Source organism: Triticum dicoccoides, chromosome 1B, assembly GCF_002162155.2.
Source record: "Triticum dicoccoides isolate Atlit2015 ecotype Zavitan chromosome 1B, WEW_v2.0, whole genome shotgun sequence".
Classification (NCBI taxonomy): domain Eukaryota; kingdom Viridiplantae; phylum Streptophyta; class Magnoliopsida; order Poales; family Poaceae; genus Triticum; species Triticum dicoccoides.
This window is the reverse complement of record NC_041381.1, coordinates 585,631,047-585,638,049: the sequence shown is the minus strand read 5'-3', so window position 1 is coordinate 585,638,049 and position 7,003 is coordinate 585,631,047. Positions and strand designations below refer to the sequence as shown.

Genomic DNA, 7,003 nt, shown 5'->3' with positions numbered 1-7,003 from the left:
ATACATAATCTACCTTGCTTTAAACCCATGTCATTGTTAAAGTGAGCCGATCCTTGCTTTTAAATCATTATTACATGAATGAGTTGTTGTATGTTTGTCTCAGATTTTTTTTATATCCATGATGATCTTCATTGGGTTGCTGCTATCTTATAGATGTTTAGATTCCTGATATTTTAAGCATCGAAAAATTATCACATATGTCAGCTATTTGTATTCCTCCTATGAACTGATTCATTTTTCTCGAAATTATACTGTTGTTTCTATATACAGGAAAGGCAATAAATACTATCAGGCCGGTTCGTGGTATGTTGGATTCGGTCCAGTTACAAGACAGAGGCAGAGGAGATGGATACAAGAAGTCGAGAAGTCACCCTTCTCTCTGTTTCTAAATTACAAAGTACCTTGCCTGGATCTGGAGGTGCAGTTACGGCAAACTCAACATAGTCAAGGTACAAACCCCACCCCTCTCCCTCCCTACGGAACTCCCCTCACGCCTCTCCATGTTTCTCTTGCTCGAATAGCGCTTGACCTGCTTTCTTTTACCCTGTGTATCCAGGACAGGAAAGAACCATGGAAAGAAGAAGGGTAGGATGGCGTGGCTCGCAGATTCGGCCAATATACATTTTTATTTGTTCTTGCGCCTATCTCCTCACCCTCCCACTCTTCCTCTATCTGTCGTCTCTCTTTCTCTTCCTCCCCCTTGCTAATTTTCTATCTGATTGAACATGGATAGCTGACTCTGAGATGTGCGAGCAGTAGATAAAGACTGCCCGGTTTGGAATAGATTGCCAGTATTAATTTCCTGATGATTGATACACGCGTGGATATAGAAAATGTACCAACCATATATACATTCAATTATACAAAAGATATAGCAATCGTCTATGCATTCAATTATACTACACCCTCCTGTTTTGCTTGCTAATGTGATATCTTGGTATTTATATTATGACAAACCATGCTGGATCCATGCTAACAGCAATACTCTTGGTTTGAATTTAACTTTTACCAGGGTTTAGGTGATAAGCACATTGACAGGATCGACGATCGACAACCCGATCTATCTCACTGATGTTGAAGGTATACATATATATACATTGGGTAGTAAACTCTGTTGCCTCTGAGTTGTATAAGTAATTTCATGCTTTCCATGACAATTGGTTTGGTTACTAGGTAGAGGCCCAGAGGTTAAGATTATGTGCAGTGAACCATGCCTTTGTGGGAGGACCAAGACAAGAGGTAGCATCTTCCGTTGTGGCGACTTATAATTATCATCAGAGTTTGTTGGCAATATTCATTAGAAAACAATATATATGAATCATGTCTAAATTTCACATTATAATCAATGCGCAGGACCGCATGTCGAGTATCTGCCCTAAAAGTGTGGAGTGCATCTGCCGTAAACAGCTACATTGGTCTCCACCCAGTAAGATTGATGGTGTAGTTCCGTGCCTTCCTCTGCTTCTCTTAGTTTAAGGACACGCCTATTTAAGTATGAAAGGTGAATTTTATTTTGAGCGACATCAATAAGAAATAAGATGTGATGCTGAACTATTCTCCGTGCAATTTAGCATTATCTAAAACCTGCAATGTCTATTTCCTAGAATTATTCAAGAGATCTTAGGTTAGTGTCTTAGGCTCTGGCTCAAGGTTCATGTTGGTATGTGGTAACAAATTAGGTGCCAACCTGGGACATTAGGAAATTTGCATTCATAGACAAGATCTATGAGATTGGTGCCTTAATTACTGATGTTGTGCGGTGAACTGGTTTGGATTTCCTCTCTTGACTTGCTCTTCTTATGTAGTTCAAATGTTCAATGCTGCATCACTTGGTTCGTTTGCTTGCTTCCTTTGCTCGGTTAAGGAGGCAGTCAGGGAGAAGGCTAGGGCCAGTTACAAGAACCTCAGGGTCTTGCGTCATGGTTGTATCAATGCATGTGTTGAAAGCATTGAGCTTAATTTAGATATATAGACGCGATTCCTTTTCGTGTATAAGATAATTGGTTTATATATAGACTGTCCATGATGGAAGTTGAAGTTACTGTGATAATTGGTTTATCTGCTATTTTTTATATTTGAAATGCTTGTTGGGTTGGATATGACTATACCCGACAGCGGTGTGCTGCCGGGTGCGGCAAGCCGCACTTCCTTCTGTTACTTTATTCAGCTTATGTTGGCTTGGTTTCCGTCTGCCTTTCCTGATTAAGATGTGCGCTATCTCCTGATTCCATCGGTGCAACGAGCAGCTAGAAAGGGGGGCATGGTAGCATCCTACGACTCCCAACCCTCACGAGCTCGGACCCTCGTCGCCTTCTTTGCTTCTCGGCCCCTCTTGTGTTCCTCATTGGTGTGCGCAGCCACACCAGTGCTGCCCCAACTCCCGCGCTGTCAAGCCATTTCCCTCGCCCCTGTTGGATTGTTGCATCCTGATGTTGTTCTTGCATCTTTGATATGATACCTTTATTACCAGGTTGGATACGACCGCACCCGACAGGGGTGTGGGGGTGAGGCAAGCCGTAGTTTCCATCTAGTAAATAACATCGTATGTGCACCAGCAAGTCTTCACATCTAATTTAATCCTGCATCTCCATCTCCCTTAGTCTTGGTTGCTGTGTCCACAACACAATGGCTCCGCGTTCAGGTGCTCTTGCTCTCAAGGCGGCCGCCATGGTTGCCATTCTCGCCATGCTGGTCGTGCCTTCCTTAGGGCGCTGTCATGGCTCTCCGTCGCCAGCACCGCCACCACCAACCCCCATATCACCACCTCCGGCGCCGTTGCCACCAACTCCGGCACCGGCGCCGGGACCGATATTATGCAACGACTGTTATTCGCAGTGCTACTTGTCCTGTGACGCCTCCATTCCCTCGGAGTGCAGCAGATACTGTGACGTCCCAGGTTCCTGCAACCCCTGCAAGACCACGACCATCGAGGAATGCAGGACCAGCAAAAACTGCACCGGCAGCTGCGATGAGTGCAACGACGCACCCAACTTTTCATGTGCCTTTGCTTGCACCACCCGACACTGCAACGGGTGTCATTACGCGGGGACCCAGATGTGCAAGGAAACATGCAGCAAGGAGTGGCCGAATTTCGTGTTTTGACCCTTTTTGGATAGTATTTCAGGATCTGACCCCTGTTTGAATTTTTTTCGAGATTTGACCCTTTTGCTACCGCCAGGGCCTCTGGCGGTAGGGTTAGATAGCATACCGCCACGGCCCATGGCGGTAGGGGTGCGACGGAGGAGGACGGCGGCCGTTTGACTGCGCTGAACGTGGTTAAGCACCTACTGCCAGGAGCCCTGGCGGTAGGCTGTGCGACCCTACCGCCAGAGCCCATGGCGGTAGGGTCCTGTTTCAGTGTAATGTTTCTGTAACGAAGAATTGAAGGGCCCTGGCGGTAGGCTGTGCGACCCTACCGCCAGAGCCCATGGCGGTAGGGTCCTGTTTTTTCAGTGTAATGTTTCTGTAACGAAGAATTGAAGTGCACTGGTGGTAGGCTGTCTGACCCTACCGCCAGGGTCCTTGGCGGTAGGGTCCTGTGTTTTATGAATTTAAGTTCAATTGCTTGCTTCTTTTCAAATTCAATATGACAGTAATATTATAGCAAGTTTCACAAATATGACAACAATATCACAGATCTCAAACAATTAAACTTGGACATCACATACACATTAACAAATTTGAAGTGCATAGAACATTTCAAACGAACTTCAACTAATTAGTAAACGGAGTTCCACATAGTTTCACAAATAGCAAACACATAGATCCACAAATAGCAAACACATAGTTCCACGTAGCTTCATAACCACTAGAAAAGTTCAACCAAACGAAGTTTAACCAAACTAAAAGAGCCAACTATCGAAGAGCATAATCAGTTGCTCCTTCCCCTCTTGGAGGTACGGTCCTCGTTACTCTTTGAACGAGTGTCTTCGGTCTTCTTCTTGGGCCATCGAGGAACCGGTCTCTGGAAAGGTTCTGGACTCAGCAAATCCTTCGTCTTCGGATTCCTCTTCTTCGGCAGCTGAGATGCTTGAGACGTTTGAGTTGCTGGAGGTCCATAATCTTCATCGTACTCCTCCTCCCCGTTGCTCTCATCCTCCTCCTCCCCTTCTTCATATGTGGCCTCCTCCTCCTCCTCCTCATCCTCCTCCTCCCCAACCAACCTAGACGACGAGGGAGCATGGCTCGATGAGCCGATGATACCCTGTGTGGCTACAGGCTGATAAGCTTCAACTGACCCAGCTCCAGCACACCCAAGCAGCCCTACCAGCTTGCGACAATGTTGCACGAACTTCTGCACACACAATGAAGCAAGGTCATAATAAGTATCAGATCGACTGATTGCAAGTGAAAAAGATGCATCTGTTCCGAGGAGGCTGAAAATGTACCTTCATCGCCCCCCTGACTCTGGTCTCCGATTCTATGCTCCCGGGAAGATCACCTAATGCATCTGAGGCATCGAAGATGCATCTGTTCAGCTCACCGGACTACAACGGCATAAGTCAGTCACGATGACGAATAAAATATTTTAAAATCAACCGTCGGTTCGAACTTACCACTCTGTTGATGAGGGGTGCAAACTCCCTAAATCCACTGTGCATGTCTCTGATGCCGGTCTGGTATGCCTGTTCATCGGGATCAGCCCACTCCAGCTCCGCGATGTCTTCCGCCGTCCATCGAGGCCTGAGACGAAGATGGTGCTTCTGGCCATCATCGTACCACCTCATGTGTCGGCCCAGGTAATCATCCCAGTTAGTCACTCTCCTCTCCACGTCTTTACGGTACCTCCGTCGGTTCCACTCCGTCACATGAGTCTTATGCTCCTCTCCCCAGTCTGTGATCGACTGATTCTTCTGCCGGCTCATCCTGCAACAAGATTCATCATAAGCACAATGAGATCATCATAAGCAACAAGAAACATGGTAATCTCACGGAGAACAAAGAGCTCACAGGTGCAGCACGTGGCCGCCGGTATCGGTGGGCTGGCCCGGTGGGGTATGCTGATAAATTCCAAACTGCGTGGCCACGCGTTGTGGCAAATGCCACTCGACGGCGTACACACAGATCATGGGCACGATGCACCGCCAGATACCACGGTCCGCATCGCACATCACGTTCAGATCAAAGGCCCACTCTCGTTCTTGTCGATACGGGCACCAGATTACCTATTACATATACCTTGGTAAGTTCGCACTCTCGGTCAAAAGTCGGAATCAAAGAGAAAGGTGTTGGGCGAGTTCATATACCTGCGTATGCGTCAAAGCGTCCAACTCATTGTTGTAGGTCTTGTACGAAGTCTTGTTTAGGCCCGTGTAGAGTTTGACAACGTCCCACTCGTAAGCTACGGTGGGGTTTCGAGTCTCGTCGCCTTCTTCGCCATAGTCTTCCCATGGGCGTCTTCGCAACTTCTCCGGACGCCCCACAGGCAGCCGCTCCCACATCCAAATGGAGAAGGCCCAGACAAAGCCACCAATATTGGACTTGTCTTTCGTCCTCTGGGTTGCGTCGTCAAGCTGCAAAACATCAAATGAGGATCAGATATAAGAAAATGTCATGGACACACTTTCGTAGGTAGGTACGCAATTAGACACTCTCTTACCGAACGGTATAGGTAGGCGAGAGATGTCGTCCCCCAACTGTACCTTGCATCCCAGTCCGCTAGGAAGAACAGATACGCCCAGTTGGCAGAGTTCCCGGAGCTGTCTGGAAACACGACCTCCGAGAGAATATACCACAGATAGGCCCTCGCGTACAACTCCACAGTCGCCTCATCTGCGCCTTGGGGGCATGTCTTCCGGTGCTCCGAGAGCCAGATCAACGGCACACCGGATGTACGGTTACTCTTGGCACCGGGGCAGTCGCCGATGAGGGTGGTGACCCTCTCCTGCCAGTTGGCCCTCTCCACTCGACCGGTGAGTGCATGACCCTCGATCGGCATTGCAGTAATCATCCCCCAGTCCTCTAGGGTCACCGTCATCTCCCCGCATGGCAGATGGAAAGAATGGGTCTCCGGTCTCCAATGGTCAATCAGAGCTGTGAGAGCCGCGTGGACAAGCGTCGGCGGCTGACGCTTGAACTGCAGCACGAAACCCAACAGACGGGCTCTCTTGAAAAAGGCGCGTAGCGCTCGTCGTAGTCCATATGTCCATGAACCCCGTGACCCCTCATGCGCAGTGGCTGGAGCGTCTGTCAAAAAGTGAACGCCAAAAAGTTAGGAAATCATTTTCATCAATCCGAGAACTTTGATCAAAATTTCTTTCATATCACTTACCTCTCCGTTCTCTATGAAACGAGCACGATGACCCTTGTCGAATGCCCAGTCCAGCATGCAGTACCGTGGGCCGATGTTGTCCGCAAGAGGTGGCCGCCTTAATAGAGTTTCATAAACAAAAGCATCATAAGCATAAGCATACATAAACAAACAATGAACTCAAATCATATCAAGATAAAATTTTAAGCATATTCCTCCAACAACATCTACTACACATGATGGATCAAATCATATCAACATGCATCATATCAAAAAAAACCTCCAACATACATCATAGCTTCATATTTTTAAACAAAATTTTCCAAACAACATCTTCATATCATCATATCAACATGCATCATCAAACTAGGGTTCATCTTCACACTAGATCATATCATCATATCACATGCATCATCAAACTAGGGTTCATCCCTTTATCAACATTACATCATAATTTTTTTAACAAAAAAAATTATGAACTAGGGTTCATCTTCACACTAACATATGAACCATTGATTAATTAGAGCACATATCCAATACCACTACTTACTAAAGAACTAAGAACTACAACTACAATCAATCTTAGGTGAAAAAAATCAATCTAAGTTCAAAAACATGAGGGATTTCAAGCAAATAATGCGTCGAATCGGTAGCAAGTTTGCAAAAACTAATTGGAGGGATCGGAGGAGCTTACGGTTCTCTCCTCGGGGCCATCTCGATCCGCCAAAACGGTGAAGAATCGGTGAAGATCCA

At 46.8% G+C, this 7,003-nt stretch overlaps 2 long non-coding RNA genes across 3 annotated transcripts in view; both read left to right on the top strand.

The window, feature by feature from the left end:
- The window catches only part of LOC119309346, a 4,941-nt gene extending 4,644 nt beyond the window's left edge, over positions 1–297 (top strand). For both annotated transcript variants that reach the window (XR_005150471.1, XR_005150470.1), the window contains exon 4: positions 276–297. This is a non-coding gene — a long non-coding RNA (uncharacterized LOC119309346). The remainder of the gene's footprint in view (positions 1–275) is intronic.
- Positions 298–348: 51 nt separating this feature from the next.
- LOC119309339 lies at positions 349–1,427 on the top strand. The gene is made up of 5 exons (XR_005150459.1): positions 349–449; positions 557–585; positions 1,013–1,080; positions 1,174–1,239; positions 1,354–1,427. It is a non-coding gene; the product is annotated as an uncharacterized LOC119309339 (long non-coding RNA).
- Positions 1,428–7,003: the final 5,576 nt, after the last annotated feature.